This window comes from Myotis lucifugus, unplaced genomic scaffold (genome assembly GCF_000147115.1).
Source record: "Myotis lucifugus unplaced genomic scaffold, Myoluc2.0 scaffold_22, whole genome shotgun sequence".
Lineage (NCBI taxonomy): Eukaryota > Metazoa > Chordata > Mammalia > Chiroptera > Vespertilionidae > Myotis > Myotis lucifugus.
Window position 1 is genome coordinate 7,610,593 of NW_005871070.1, and position 16,128 is coordinate 7,626,720.

At 41.5% G+C, this 16,128-nt stretch overlaps 1 protein-coding gene and 1 non-coding gene across 2 annotated transcripts in view; one reads left to right on the plus strand and one right to left on the minus strand.

The window, feature by feature from the left end:
* The window catches only part of NUBPL (nucleotide binding protein like), a gene marked incomplete at its 3' end in the record, with an annotated part of 206,430 nt that overhangs the window by 157,403 nt on the left and 32,899 nt on the right, over nt 1–16,128 (minus strand). The window lies entirely within an intron of this gene.
* Nucleotides 7,989–8,051, plus strand: LOC111825359. The gene has a single exon (XR_002828520.1). It is a non-coding gene; the product is annotated as a U7 small nuclear RNA (small nuclear RNA).

A 16,128-nucleotide genomic window follows, 5' to 3' on the forward strand; every position in this document is an offset into this window, starting at 1 on the left:
ACACACAGAGCAGGGCCGTGGGGTGGGGGCGGTTTTGGGGCGCCGCATCCTGTCACACACAGAGCCGCAGGGCGATCAGGGGGTTGGGCAGCTCCCCCCTGTCATGCACAGAGCAGGGCTGATCAGGGGGTTGGGGCGCCGCACCCTGTCACACACAGAGCCACAGGGCGATCAGGGGGTTTGGTAGCTGCCCCCTGTCATGCTGATCACGGTGCCGGGAGGCATATTACCCTTTTACTATATAGGATAGAGGCCTGGTGCACAGGTGGGGGCCGGCTGGTTTGCCCTGAAGGGTGTCCTGGATCAGGGTGGGGGTCCCCACTGGGGTGCCTGGCCAGCCTGGATGAGGGGATGATGGCTGTTTGCATCTGGTCACACCAACTTCAGGGTAGGGGGTCCCCACTGGGGTGCCTGGCCAGTCTGGGTGAGGGGCTGAGGGCCGTTTTCAGGCTGGCGGGTGACTGAAGCTCCCAACCTGTCCTTTTTTCCTTTATTTTTTTATTCTGGGCCAGCTTTAGCTCTGAGGCTTGGCTCCAACTCTGAGGCCTCGGCTTTTGAAAGCAGGTTTAACCCCCCCCCCCCCAGGGCAGGTTTTGGCCTTTGTTTACCTTCTGATTTGAAAAAATGATGCGGTCCTGCTGGCTGAAGCCTGGCTGACTGAAAGGAGGTTTCTGGGGTTTTGTTTAGCTTCTATATTTGTTACAATGTTTCTTAGAGAGCAGCTGAGAGGCCGGCAAGGCAGGCGGGGAACCTGGCTTCCTCCGTCACTGGAGCAAGCAAGCCTCCCTGTTCGCGTCAGCTGCCTGGCTGCCGGCCGCCATCTTGTTTGGCAGTTAATTTGCATATCTCAGTGATTAGCCAATGGGAAGGGTAGCGGACGTACGGCTAATTAACACGTTTCTCTTTTATAAGATAGGATGAGACAACAGGGAGGACACTTACCTTTAACAGTATATAAAATTTAGGTTTAATGAGTTTTATTAGGTTTCAAATGGTAGAAACATTCAATGAGAAATTCTGACCCACTTTAACTCCTTTTGAAACCACAAACAAAAGAATTTAGTTGAATTAAAACAGAAGAGTCTACTGTTACACCTTTCATCCTAGAATTCACCTCTTTTCCATATCTTTTCTCCTGATACCTACAAAAACTAAAAACTACCACAAAATAATAATAAAGGATGATTAAGACAAAACATGTTCTAAGATTCTTTTTCCTTGCTCTCTTATATTACTGATGGTTTTATAATAACTAGAAAGGGCTAAGTCCCAGGTTTCAAATTGATCTCCTAAAAATACCTGTCAAGTAAAATAACAGCTTTTTAAGTTTATGTTTTCATGAAACAAGAAAACAACTAAAAGGTATTTGCAATATAAGACTGGTAGGCTCAATTTTATCATCACTAGATCTTCAAATTTCTTTCAAAACATTAGGAATAATCTATCCTGTCTTCTAGAAGAAAACCATGCCTGACTAAATTGAACCCTTAGGCATCATGGTTCAGGGCAAAACTGAAGAGCTACCCTAAAATTTGCTGTAGTAGAAGTAAATTTTACATATACGTAGATGGTTGCTAATAAGAATAGAGGGTGGTGAAGGAGATTACAAGATTTTAACGTTCCTCTGCTTCCTAGAGAATGGAACTAAGAATAAGGAAGATTCTTCTATGTTAGGTTCTCTGCATACTCCCCCTAGAGTAGCTACCCAGTGACCTTAACTTAATAGCAATGTTTACATACATCAAAAAGGAAAGAGAGGAGCCCTGGCTGGGTGGCTCAGCTTCTTGGAGCATTGTACTGCACAGCAAAGGGTTGTGGGGTCTATTCCAGTCAGGGCACCTAACTAGGTTGCAGGTTCAATCGCCTGTGGGGACGTGTACAGGAGACAACTGATCAAAGTTTCTCTCTTACATCAATGTTTCTCTCTCACTCTCCCCCCTTTCTCTTTCTCTCTCTCTCTCTCTCTCTCTCTCTCAAAAAAAAAAAAAATTAAAAAAACATATCCTCAGGTAAAGATTAAAAAAAAGAAAGAGAGAAGAAGTTATGAAGACCAGGAGGAAGAGAGGAAAGAGAAGAGAAAGAAAGAGAGGGGTAAAGGCAGGGAAGGAGGAAGGAAGAAAAACATGGAGGAAAGTTAATAAGCAATGTTATATTAAAATCCTGGATAAACTAGGCCATTACAGTCAGCTCTGTGTAAAATCAGAATCTCTAAAAACATGCCATCCTAAATCACCCAAATAAACACTTAGACTTCCCTGATTACATCTCCCCATTGCTTGAATTCTCTCTGGATGCCTAAGAACTTTACATTTCTCATCATTAACTTCTCATAGGTGGTATTATACCTACTTATGGATAAGAAAGCTGGGCACTAACAACCCAAAATGACTTTTTTTTTAAAAGTATTCTTTCTTAGAATGGAGCACATGGGAAACAACACAAAAATACTAACCTCATAAATCTCCACCAGAACTTTAACATGATCTGACTATAAAAGACTTAAGAGATAGAGCAGGAGTCAGCACTTTTCCCTAAAAGAGTAAATAATAGTAAATATTTTAGGCTTTGTGGATCATTTGATCCACAACTACTCAACACTATCATTATTCCACCACAACAGCCATAGATAAAGTGTAAATTAATGAGCATAGCTGTGTTCGAATAAAATTTTACATACAGGCAAGATTTGGTCCATAGGTCATAGTTTGCTGACATTAATTTAGAGAATACTTTCTCATGACCCAGTTATTGAATCACTCAACAATGTAATTTTGGTAGAGAGAGCCAAGAGCAGGAAGAAATGGATATCTCTTGGTGTCAGAGAAGCTATCTCAGTAAAAATTTACCTTCTCATCCTTAATTGGCTAGTTTTTAAAAATAATAGAGGACCGGGAGAACCAAGATGGCGGTGTAAGGTATAAACCTGTGTGTGCTGCCTCCCACAAGAACACTGAAATTACAACTATAAGACAAAACAGCTATCATCCAGAACCACGGGAAAGCTGGCCGAGTGGAAGTTCTACAACTAGAAGGAAAGAAAGAAGCACATTGAGACTGGGTAGGAGGTGCAGAGGCGCCAAGAACAGAGGAAGGAAGGCGCACGCGAGGCGGCTGCAACTTGGTGCGTGGTTTTTTTCAATCGGAAGGGGATACAAGCTCTCGAACGCACTGAGCTCGTTTAAGGCGAGATTCTGAGGTCCCAGACTCCTACGGGGAGAAAATGGACTGTCTTGCAGCAGTTTGGAAAGTGAGGGGGGCTTTCTCACAGAGCTGCTTGCAGGGATCATTGTTGCTGTGGGGGCGCGGGACTGCAGAGACGCGGAGTCGCGGAGAAGCCAGGAGTTGCAGACACACTGATGACAGTCGCTCCGCCCTGGTGATTCTCTGAGACCCCGCCCCACTCAATTTACATCCCCTCCCAAGCTGTGCTCAGCGGTGCAAAGGAATCACCTCGGCTTTTGCAGCCTAATCTAACTGCAGCTGGGTCAGAGAGCTCCAAAACTTCCAAATCCCAAACAAAGAGGAGAAATCTGCTGATATCGCTGTAGCTCCTGCTGGGTGGACTCACACAGTGGTTGACTTGGAGATCCAGGAGCCAGGGTACCCCTGGTCAGATACCAGATTTCAACTCCTCACATCCATAAGGGACACACTCAAGAGGCAGACTCAGTGAGCACCAAAGCCCCACTGAAGCAAGTCCTGCCCCATAAGGGTGTCTACAGCACAGCAGTTCTTCTTATAGACACAGTGGGTCCTCACAGTCAGCCAAAAATGCGAAGACAAAGAAACATGTCACAAATGAAAGAAATGGAGGAAAGCAAACTAATGGAGGACATAGAGTTCAGAACCACAGTTATAAGGTTACTCAAGAATCTTCTACGAACCTCCAAGGAACTTAGTGAGACCTTCAAGGATCTTAATGAGAATGCCAAAAAAATGGAAAAGGACCAGTCAGAAATTAAACATACACTGACTGAAATAAAGAATAATATACAGAGATCCAACAGCAGACGAGAGGATCCCAAGAATCAAGTCAAAGATTTGAAATATGAAGAAGCAAAAAACACCCAACCGGAAAAGCAAAACGAAAAAAGAATCCAAAAATATGAAGATAGTGTAAAGAGCCTCTGGGACAATTTCAAAAGTACCAACATCTGAATTATAGGGGTGCCAGAAGAAGAGAGAGAGAGCAAGATATTGAAAACCTATTTGAAGAAATAATGACAGAAAACTTCCCCTACCTGGTGAAAGAAATAGACTTACAAGTCCAGGAAGTGCAGAGAACCCCAAACAAAAGGAATCCAAAGAGGACCACACCAAGACACATCATCATTAAAATGCCAAGGGCTAAAGACAAAGAGAGAATCTTAAAAGCAGCAAGAGAAAAACAGTTAGTTACCTACAAGGGAGTACCCATATGACTGTCAGCTGATTTTTCAACAGAAACCATGCAGGCCAGAAGGGAGTGGCAAGAAATATTCAAAGTGATGAATAGCAAGAACCTACAACCAAGATTACTCTACCCAGCAAAGCTATCATGTAGAATTGAAGGTCAGATAAAGAGCTTCACAGACAAGAAAAAGCTAAAGGAGTTCATCACCACCAAACCAGGATTATATGAAATGCTGAAGGAGGAAAAAGAAGAAGAAGGAGGAAAAAGAAGAAGAAGGAGGAAAAAGAAGAAGGAGGAGGAAAAAGAAGGAGGAGGAGCAGGAGGATGAGGAGGAGAAGAAGAAGGAGGAGGAAGAAGAAGAAGAAGAAGAAGAAGAAGACGAAGAAGAAGAAGAAAGGGGGAGAGAGAGAGAGAGAGAGAGAGAGAGAGAGAGAGAGAGAAAGAGAGAGAAGAAGAAGAAGGAGGAGGAGGAGGAAAAAAAGGTAAAGATAAAATCTATGAACAATAAAGTGACAACAAATAAATACCTATCAACAAGTGAACCTAAAAATTAAGTCAGAATAAACTGGTGAATATAATAGAAGCAGGGGCATAGAAAGGGAATGAACTGACAATTCTTGGGGGGAAGGGAGTGTGGGAAGAGATTGGACAAAAAAATCTTACACCTATGGATGAGGACAGTGGCGGGGGATAAGGGCATGGGGTGGGGTGGGAACCAGGTGGAGGGGAGCTATAGGGGGAAAAAAGAGGAACATCTGTAATAATCTGAATAATCTGAACAATAAAGATTTATTAATTTAAAAAAAAAGAACCAATGAGGAAAGTAAAAAAAAATGAAACCTTCTCTCTCGCCCACCGATACTAATGAAAGGGGAATAAATTTCTATGTTTCTCTCGGCAGCAAAAGTCCCACTGATAATATCAAATGGAGTCATAAAGTTTTCTGTCGGACTATCAGTGTACATGTATACATTAAAAAATAAATGTATTCTTCATCATCAAAAAATAAATAAATAAATAATAGAGGCCCTATCCAGTGTTGCTCAGTGGTTAGAGTGTCAGCCCTCAGCATGTACCTATGTTGCAGGCTTGATCCTGCCCTCATCAGGGCACATGCAGGAGGCAAGTAATCGATGTATCTCTCTCATATCAATGTTTGTCTCTCTTCCCCCTCCCTTCCAACTTCTCTTAAAAAAAAATCAATGGAAAAAATATCCTGCCGAAACCGGTTTGGCTCAGTGGATAGAGCATCGGCCTGCGGACTGAAGGGTCCCAGGTTCGATTCCGGTCAAGGGCATGTACCTGGGTTGCGGGCACATCCCCAGTGGGAGATGTGCAGGAGGCAGCTGGTCGATGTTTCTCTCTCATCGATGTTTCTGACTCTCTATCTCTCTCCCTTCCTCTCTGTAAAAAATCAATAAAATATATTTTAAAAAAAAATATCCTTGAGTGAGGATTAACAAAAAATAAATAAGTAATGAAGACACTTTTTAGGCTGTTTCACTGGAACTAAGTTAGCATGTCCTGCTTGGATTTTACATATCATAAATGAAATAGGTGTCCATTAAATAGAAACACTAAGGCCTATACTAATTAATGTATATTATTCTTTGAATTGGCACAACTACTAAACCGGTAAAATTACCGTAGCTATGAAAGTTAGCTTATGCATATTTTCAAGTCTAGAATTCAATAATATTCAAAAGATACTAAATAAACTTTTCATTTGTTTTTCATAATTTACTCCATTATTTTAAATAGACTTCTATTTTAAGTGTATAAATAGTCTTTCAATTTAAATTTTCAGTTTTATACTGTAGACCACCGATGTCAAACTCGCAGCCCACAGGCCACATGCAGCCTACAACAAATATTTTTGCAGCCCAGCCAATATAACGGTATGTAAGAAACGTTTTAATAAAAATTTCATAACTTAATTTTTACAATATTCTGTTATACATAATTATTAATAATTAACTACAATGTTTGCTAATGACTGATTACTATAATCATGTTGCATTCATTTCCCTTACATGCAGGAGCACCATTTCTCTCCACTAATACTAGCAGCAAATATTTTAGCAGCCAATTGCCACGTCATTAGTCTTGTACTGACTTGTTTGGTGTGAGCAACAGAAAATATTTTGCTTTCGGAGAACAAGAAAAATAAGTTTATTTGTGTTATGCTTACTAGTATTAATTTGTGAAGTTATTCAGTGCATGGTAAGTTAATGTTCAAAAAAAATGTTTAATTTTTATTAAAATGTTCTATTATTTTATGTTAACAATTACTCATTTATTTCAGCCCTCTGTATTCAGCATGTCTCTATCGAAATAAACCTAAGTTTCGATGGATATTGAAGCTTTTGTTTTTTTGCTGCCCACATAAACTTAAACTTTGTTTATTTGGCCCGTGTTAGCCTTTGAGTTTGACATGCTTGCTGTAGACAGTTTTATACTGTAGAGCAAAGTAGAGGCTATAAATAATATATGCAACTGGGTGTCAAACCAGCTAAGTTTTATGAATCCTTTCCACCTCACTCCTCCTAAGATAATTATATTTAGTTTAAAAAAGCACAAATTAGGATTTTTCTTATCTTTCATTTCAGGGCAAAACTAAAGATCTACCCTAAAATATGCTATAGTAGAAGTAAATTTTACATATACATAGATGGCTGCTAATATACATTATCACATAAGAATAGAGGGTGGTGAAGGAGATTACAGGATTTTAAAGTATAATCAAAAGAATAATCACTACAAAAGCCTCACCAATTACACAACAGATAAAGAAAATGATTTTGAGTAAAAATAACTATAAACTTACTATTGTAAAATATAATTGCCATATTTAATGTCACCGTAAAAATTAACCTAATACATTGGTACCTACTATTATACTCTTTTTTCTGACTCCCCTGTAGTACTCAAAGTCTAGCAAGTGACATAAAACTAGACAGCTCAAACCCCAAGATGCTATTTATGTTTTTGGATTTGTTTCTTTATATTCATAATACCCTGTGAAAGCTGTAAAAGGTGGCAGAATTATTCAGTGATTATACTGTTTCATTACTACTACATGAAAGCTGCAATTTGAAAGCCTACAAATTCAATTTTTGTGTGTGTTAGATTTCAAAGGCACCAACAACAGTTTTGATACTACTTTGTTCTTCCAACGGAATTTATACTGAAGAAGATTGTAAAGCTTCATGACAAGTTCCTTTTATCTATGTCAGCTGCTAATAGAACCCATCAAAATAACATCATAGAGTGGTCCCACCCCATTGTTTGTAAGTAAACACTCATACAGGACTAAGGCCTACCTAAAGGTTGTCCTTTCCTTAGAAGTATCTATTTAAGAATCCCATGAATCTCTGCACATTATATTCCATTTAATCTTGGACTGGCAATTGAGATTTGTTCGATTTAGAGTTGAGTCAAGCCTCATCTTTCTTTTCTTTAAATCAAGCTTCCATTCAGAAGAATTTCAATCTCTTAGTAGATACAATATGTTTCTTAATTCTATTAGATAAGATTAAATAAGAATCCTATTGTCAGAAGAACTGGTTAGACAAAGCAATAAGAAAATAACTTCCAGTGCTTACAGCTCTTTTTGAATTTGTCCAGCAGGTCTTCCGGCTCGTCCCGGAAGGCCCCCCCCCCCCCAAAAAAAAAAAAGAAAATAACTTCCTACTCTTTATCAAAGGACTATCTAAATCTTCAAGTTCAGTCAAGAAAGAAGAGAAAGAAGGACAACATAAAGGAAAAAGTTACCTGTCTGGATGAAGCACAAACAGAGATGAGCTCATGAACAGTACAGAGTATCTCAAATGATAAATTAATTGCTTGCAAAAGACCTGACAAAGTAGAAATAAAAGGTAAATAACAGATTTCAAAGACTATTTTAAAGCAGGAAGAAACCTACAAGATCATCTTAGTCTTCTGTCTACTTTTTAATGATGAAGAAACAGGCCCAGAGGTAATGTCACAACTGGGCCTGGGATCCATATCTCTCCCCAACATACCATAAAGCCTAACTGGTAACAATCACCATCCCTTTATCTCTTTCTTCTCATCCCCTACTATATTCTCCCTTTATACTCCTTGTCAGACACACTGCCCCCCTGCATTTTTAACACACCAGGCATACACATGTGCCTTAGGACGTGTTTTTTTTTAAGATTTCTTTTTTTCTTTTTAATATATTTTTATGGATTTCAGTGAGGAAGGGAGAGGGAGAGAGAGATAGAAACATCAGGGCAGGCTATACGGGGTTAATGGGAGAAAAAAAGGGACATATGTAATACTTTCAACAATAAAGATTTTTTTTTTTAATAAAAAAATAAAAGAAACATCAATGAGAGAGAATCATTGATCAGCTGCCTCCTTCACGCCCTTCACCGGGCATGTGCCCTGACCGGGAATCAAACCATGACCTCCTGGTTCATAGGTTGATGCTCAACCACTGAGCCAGGACTTTTATACTTGCTGTTCCTTCAGCCAAGAATTCTGTCCCCACAAGGACCCTGGTTCTGTCACTTCCTTCAAGTCTTGATTCAAACATCACCATGCAGTGAGGCCTTCAATGGTCATTCTACCTAAAATTGTAACTCCCTCATCATTACACAGGATATTTCCTATTCCCCTTCCTGCTTTTTCTTTCTTTTTTGCACCTACATCAATATTTAATGTACTCTATATTTACTTATTGATCTTTTTCATTATATCTCTCCAACTATAATGTTAATTCTATTAGGGTAAGGATTTTTGTATGTTTTGTTCACTAGTGTAGATAAAACCAGAACAGTAGGCAGTCATGGAGATACTGTACTCTGCTCCATCTGAAGAAATTCTGATTCAATAGGTCTGGGTTGAGGGTCCAACAGACTGCATTTGTACCACTCTAAGGTATAAGACAAACTGCATTTGTACCACTCTAGCATATAAGATAACCACAAAGTGAAAAACAATAATACAGGTACTACGGAAAAGAGAGAAATGAAAATTAGCTATAAGGGCCCAAGCCTTGGAACCAGCAAGATCATGGTAATAATAATCTATAGTAATCAACAGTAACTGAAGATTTGTGGGGGTTTTAATTATAAAAAAGTAGTTAACATTCTGCCATATGGGTTAATAGTCAGTCACATATTATGTATGTATATAAAAAATAATTCATTGTTTATCTAAAATTCAATTTTAATTGAGTAGGTGTCCTATATTTTCATTTTATAAATCTAGCAACCTTACCCCAGCATGTCTTCTCAACAGTTCAGTCAGAAGGATTGGGTTGAAATATAAGTCAGATCATGTCTGCTCAGAAGCCCTTCATTGCCACCCCTTCCCCATTTCACTCAGGTAAAAGCCAAAGTCCTTACAACAATTCACCAGACCCCATAATCTATGTAGTTCCCCACACTCCTGCCTCCCAACTCTGTTAATTTTCAGAACCTATGATTCCAGTCCACTTATTACTCTAGAAGTCACTGATCTTTTTATTATTACTTGAATAGTAAGCTAGACATCCTCCCACACATTAGCCTTAAAATTGGCTGTTTCTTTTGCCAGCCTGACACACTTTTCCCTCAGTTGGTCACACAAACTACTCTTCATCTTCAAGTCTGCTCAACTGTCATATTTTCAGTAGGGCCTATTCTATCCTAAACTGCAAACACACCCCTACCTTCAAGCACTTGCCCTCCCCCTTATCCCAGACTACTAGTATTTGTGTCTCTTTCTAACATACTATGTAATTTACTTAATTGTGATGTTTATTATACTCATTGTAAACTCCAAAAGGAAAGGGATATCCCCAAGCACATAAAAGAGCAAGCATGAAATAAATATTTCATAAATGAATAAATGGATGAATGAATGAACAAACCTCCATTTGTTCCTCTGTAGAGTATCAGGATTGGTTACTATGCGATCCCTATGGTCCCCTTGCAAGCTTTACCACTGTGTGATTTCTACTTCTATACTAACATTTTCAGTTATAGGATTCAAAATTAGATAAAATGTATACATGGTTTAAAATATTCCAGTGTTAAAGAAAGGGTCATAAGTTTCCTTGCAGCCTTCTTAACCACCACTTTTCCCCAAGAAAATCCAATGTCATCATTTTTCTATTAACCTCAACTCCAGAAAAATGGGACTTTATAGAGAAAATCTAGCCCTGGCCTGGTGGCTCAGTTGGGGGAGACGGGGCAGACACCACGGGATTGGGCGTGCCATCTGCTACCAGGGGAGCGGGCCTAAGCCAGCAGGTGGTTATCTTCCAAGGGGTCCCAGACTGTGAGAGGGCACAGGTTGGGCTGAGGGACCCCCCTACCCACTGCCAGTGCACAAATTTTTGAGCACGGGGCTTCTAGTGTATATATAAAAGCCTAAGCAACCGTTATGACCAAAAGACCAGATGACCAGACGACCGGCAGTAGCTATGACTCGTACTGACCCAGACCTTGCTGCTGGGGCCCTGACAGCCCTGAATCTGGTTCACCCGCAACCAAGACTCAGACAGGAGGGAGGAGGGAGCCCAATTCCTCATGGAATTGGCCATTGGTTAGCTTGCTGCTGGGGCCCTGACAGCCATGAATATGGTTCACCCACACCCCGGACCCAGACAAGAGGGAGGAGGGAGCCCGATTCCTTGTGGAATCAGCCGTTGGTTAGCTTGCTACTGGGGCCCTGACAGCCCCAATTATGGTTCACCTGCACCCCGGACCCAGACAGGAGGGAGGAGGGAGCCCAATTCCTCGTGGAATCGGCCATTGGTTAGCTTGCTGCTGGGGCCCTGACAGCCATGAATATGGTTCACCCACACCCCGGACCCAGACAGGAGGGTCCCTTGCCCCGGCCAGCTGGCCAACCTCCCGTGGTTCCTTCCCCAGCCGGCCAGCCAACCTCCCGCAGTCCCTCCCTGGCAGGCCAGTCCCCCTGATCAGCCCCAATTGCCGGCTAGGCTGAGGCACCCCACCCGTGCACAAATTCGTGCACCAGGTCTCTAGTGTGTGTATGTGTATATATACTACCTAAATCTTTAAAAACTAAGCCACAACATGGTATGAAGGGGCTCGTTAAAAAAGGAGCAATATTTAAACTTGCTCACTAGGTAAGGTTCAATAGGATTTCAAATATAAAAGTGCTGCATAGGAGTTTTGTTCTGGGTTTGTTTGTTTTTCCTTCCCAGAGCAGGATGAGCAGGACAAGAAGCAATTCCTTTAAGTCTCACATTTTCATCTAGTAAGTAAAAGGGAAAGTAAACTAAGGGTAAAACATCTAATATTAAGAAATAAAAACCTTAAATCCTTGCCCTGTATAAATAAAGAAAAAAAAGTATTAATGCCCTTAGATAGTAAAGTCTTCAAAATCAGAGAAAAATTAGAAAGGCTTCTATCAGCACAGTAATGCATAAAATGTAAGAGAAGATACTTCTAGAATCTTAAAATACCCTAAAAATAAAGTCATCTTATTTGTGACATCAACTAGCCACTTTTTTGCCAGACCTAGAAACCTAAAAAAAACAAGAACTTTTCCCAAGCCTTTATATAAAGTAATGAAAACCAACACCAATTCCTTCAGAATGTCCTTAACTAAACTGCAATGCAGAGAAGAGCATTTACAATTCTGATAGCAGCTCTTCCAAAGAGAAGCATTGCAGCAATCATAGGAATCGGATGTGAACAGAGTACTTGATCCGCACTTCAGATTCAAAAGGAACCAAGCAGCTAGTTTTGAAACCCATGCCTTCATATGCCCTCTGCTCTCGTCCTCTCAGTGACCCTTCCAACAATGCCCTGCTGAGGATTAAGGGCCCTTTTTATTCCTCTAGGAGATGTGATGGGGAAAATAATTTACTGAGAAGAAAAAAAAATTGAGAGAGGAAAAATGAATTGGTGAGAGCCAAGTTAAGGAGGGGGAGGGGGGAGAAGAATTTAAAAAAAAGATTATTCACTGAGAAAGATCTGAATAACTAATCGACAGAATCAGATTATAAAACTCAAAGGATATGCAACAGTTTTGCCACCAATATGTTATAAATGAAATTAAACTAAGGAAGAATATATTAAATGTAAAATTAGAGTAACTGTTCTCTTTCTAACTCATAATCAAATTCAGCAACTTCCATGAACAAAGTGAAAGAATGAATTACTGGCAGCAAGCTGCACTTTACCAAAAGAAATTTAAAAGGTAGGCCAAAGGGTACTGAGGAGGAAACATCAGCCAATAGCTTCTTTGGAGCTATTCAAAATAAAACTGCTACTGCTTCTAATTGGAAATCTTAAAGCATGTTGTGCATTATGCATTCTACCTAAAGCCATACAGAAAATAGAAAGGAAAAGCAGTCTGAGGCTTTTTACCTATCTAAACATTTTCTTATAAAACAGTATTTTTATTTTGTTGTGTTGGCTGAAGGTGTGTCTGTGTGCATATGGAGAAGGAGGAGGAGCAAGTAAGGAAAAATTCCTAAGAGAAGACTGGCTTTAGGATCTATAATAACACATTTCACCCCTCTGTTACACAATTAAGTTAAAAAAAAAACAACAATAACACTGCCTTATCTTTCACTTCAATATCTGACATTAAGTTCCTTATCCAGTACACTGAATTATTCTTATAAAAGATGCCACAGAGGTAGACACACATGTCTCAAGTCAATATTAATAAACTCCAGTGGTTATCCATTAGCAAATACAACTTTTTCTATAAAATGTATGAACCTTAAGAATTTAGATATAATCTGTTTAATCACAGATGGCATCCATATCATCAGTGAAATTAAAAAATTGTACTATATTCAAATACATAAATAACTATACAACAGGTTAAAAATAAAGTTCAAAACTATGAAAAACCCACAAGGTACCATTATAATCATCACCTACTAAATGATGTTATAAATATATATTTACCTAAACCCAGGTAAGTTATTTTTATTTAATTAATTTCAATTAAATAGCAATTACAATATATAGTATATTTTTAAATATCTCAGTTTTCCCTCGCTAGTGTGGCTCAGCGGTTGAGTGTTGACCCATGAACCAGGACATCGCGGTTCAATTCCAGGTCAGGGCACATGCCCAGGTTGCAGGCTCAAGCCCCAGTAGGGGACGTGCAGGAGCAGCCAAACGATGATTCTCTCATCATTGATGTTTCTATCTCTCTTCTCTCTTCCTCTCTCTCTAAAAATTAATAAAAACATATTTTTTTAAAATTTCAGTTATCACTGATGCAAGTAAGGATCAATAATAAGATTTTTCAAAATATTAAGACTGTAAAGTTCAAAAACAGTTATTCTACTAATTCTGTTGCCAAATAGCAACATTTTTATGATAAATGAAACATTAATGTTACTTAATACCATATGAATCATGTGATAATCATTTTTTGGATATTTTAAAGTAACTAACATATTGAAGGCATGGTAGAATGCATAAAGAAGCAAAGTAGGATTTGCCTCACTAAAGACATGGGTGATTGTGGATAAGTTACAAACTTCACCAAACTACAGTCTTCTTACCTATAAAATAAAAATTAAGGTACCTACCTTACAGGATTTTTGTGAGGTTATAAAACACTGTGAATTTGTGAACCTTAAAGAATAGCTAACAGTTATATAGGCACTTCCTAAACACTGTATGTATGTTACCTTATTTAGTCCTCATAACAAAGCTTATGTGGGAAATGTATAAAAATAGTCAATGAAGAAACCTAGGCACAGAAAAATAAGTAATTTGCCTGAAGTCAGGCAGCTGTAAGAGCAGAAACAGAGAGGAACCTAAGCAACATGCCTTCAGAATCCACAGGTAACCACTACAATATGCTGCCTCTCTCTAATGGGACATATTAAGTCAAACTCCTAGCACAGAGTACATACTCAATGTTAGTGTCTTTTCTCCCTTTCACTAAGACCCCTTAATTCACTGAAATGGGAAAAATAAGCATTTATTTTCAGCAAGTATTTATTTATCACACAAGACAACCATCCAAAATAACATTATAATTATTAACCCAGGCAACTATCCTATCCTATCTAATAAAAGAGAAACATGGTAATTAACCATACCTCCGCTACCCTTCCCATTGGCTAATCAGGGCGATATGCAAATTAACTGCCAACCAAGATGGCGGCCGGCAGCCAGGCAGCTTGAAGCGAACAGGAGGTTTGCTTGCTCCAGTGACGGAGGAAGCCAACGTTCCCCGCCTGCCGCTGCCGGCCTCTGAGCTTGCAGTTTAAGAAACATTATTACAAATATAGAAGCTAAACAAAAACCCAGATACCTGCTTTCAGCAGTCAGAGCTGGAGCGAGCAGGATCGAAACAGTGTTACAATTATAGAACCCAACAAACCAGATACCTGCTTTCAGCAGCCAAGGCCTCAAGCTGGAGCCGGCCTCAGAGCTAAAGCCGGCTTTCAGCTCCAGTGACAGCCATAGAAGGTAAATAAATCCCAGAATAAAAGAAAAAAAGGACAGGTTTGGAGCTTCAGTCGCCCGCCAGCCTGAAAACGGCCCTCAGCCCCTCACCCAGACTGGCCAGGCACTCCAGTGGGGACCCCCACCCTGAAGGGGTGTGACCAGCTGCAAACAGCCATCATCCCCTCATGCAGGCTGGCCAGGCACCCCAGTGGGGACCCCCACCCTGAAGGGGGTGTGACCAGCTGCAAACAGCCATCATCCCCTCATCCAGGGTAGCCAGGCACCCCAGTGGGGACCCCCACCCTGAAGCGGGTGTGACCAGCTGCAAACAGCCATCATCCCCTCATCCAGGCTGGCGAGGCACCCAAGCGGGACCCCCACCCTGATCCAGGACACCCTTCAGGGCAAACCAGCCGGCCCCCACCCGTGCACCAGGCCTCTATCCTATATAGTAAAGGGGTAATATGCCTCCCAGCACCGGAATCAGCGGAGCCGCGAGGCCTCCCGGCACTGGGATCAGCAGAGCTGTGAGGCTTCCCGGCACCTGGATCAGCAGAGCAGCGAGGCCTCCCAGCACCGGGATCAGCGGAGCAGCGAGGCCTCACTGCCCCTGTGTCAAGCGGAGCCGCGAGGCCTCCCAGCACTGGGATCAGCAGAGCCGTGAGGCCTCCTGGCCCCTGGAGCAGCGTGACAGGGGGCAGCGCCCCAACCCCCTGATCGGCCCTGCTCTGTGCGTGACAGGGGGTGGTGCCGCAACCTCCCCATTGACCCTGCCTTGAGTGTGACAGGAGGTGGCACCCCAACCCCCCAATCGGCCCTATCCTGAGCGTGACTGGGGTGGCATCGCAACCTCCCAATCCGCCCTGCTCTGTGCATGACAGGGGGCAGCGCTCCAACTCCCCAATCGGCCCTGCTCTGAGCCCAACCAGGGGCTGCACCTAGGGATTGGGCCTGCCCTCTGCCACCCAGGAGCAGGCCTAAGCCAGCAGGTCGTTATCTCCCGAGGGGTCCCAGACTGTGAGAGGGCACAAGTGGGGCTGAGGGACACCCCCCCCCCCGCCAGTGCACAAATTTTTGTGCACTGGGCCTCTAGTCCTATATAATAAAACCCTAATATGCAAATCAACTGAACAACCAACGGAACAACAGGTCGCTTTGACGCGCAGTGACCACCAGGGGGCAGACGCTCAACGCAGGAGCTACCCCCTGTGGTCAGTGTGCTCCCACAGGGGAGCGCTGCTCAGCCAGAAGTTGGGCTCACGGCTGGCAAACGCAGCGGCAGTGCGGGACCCCTCTCCCCACCTCCACTGAAGGTGG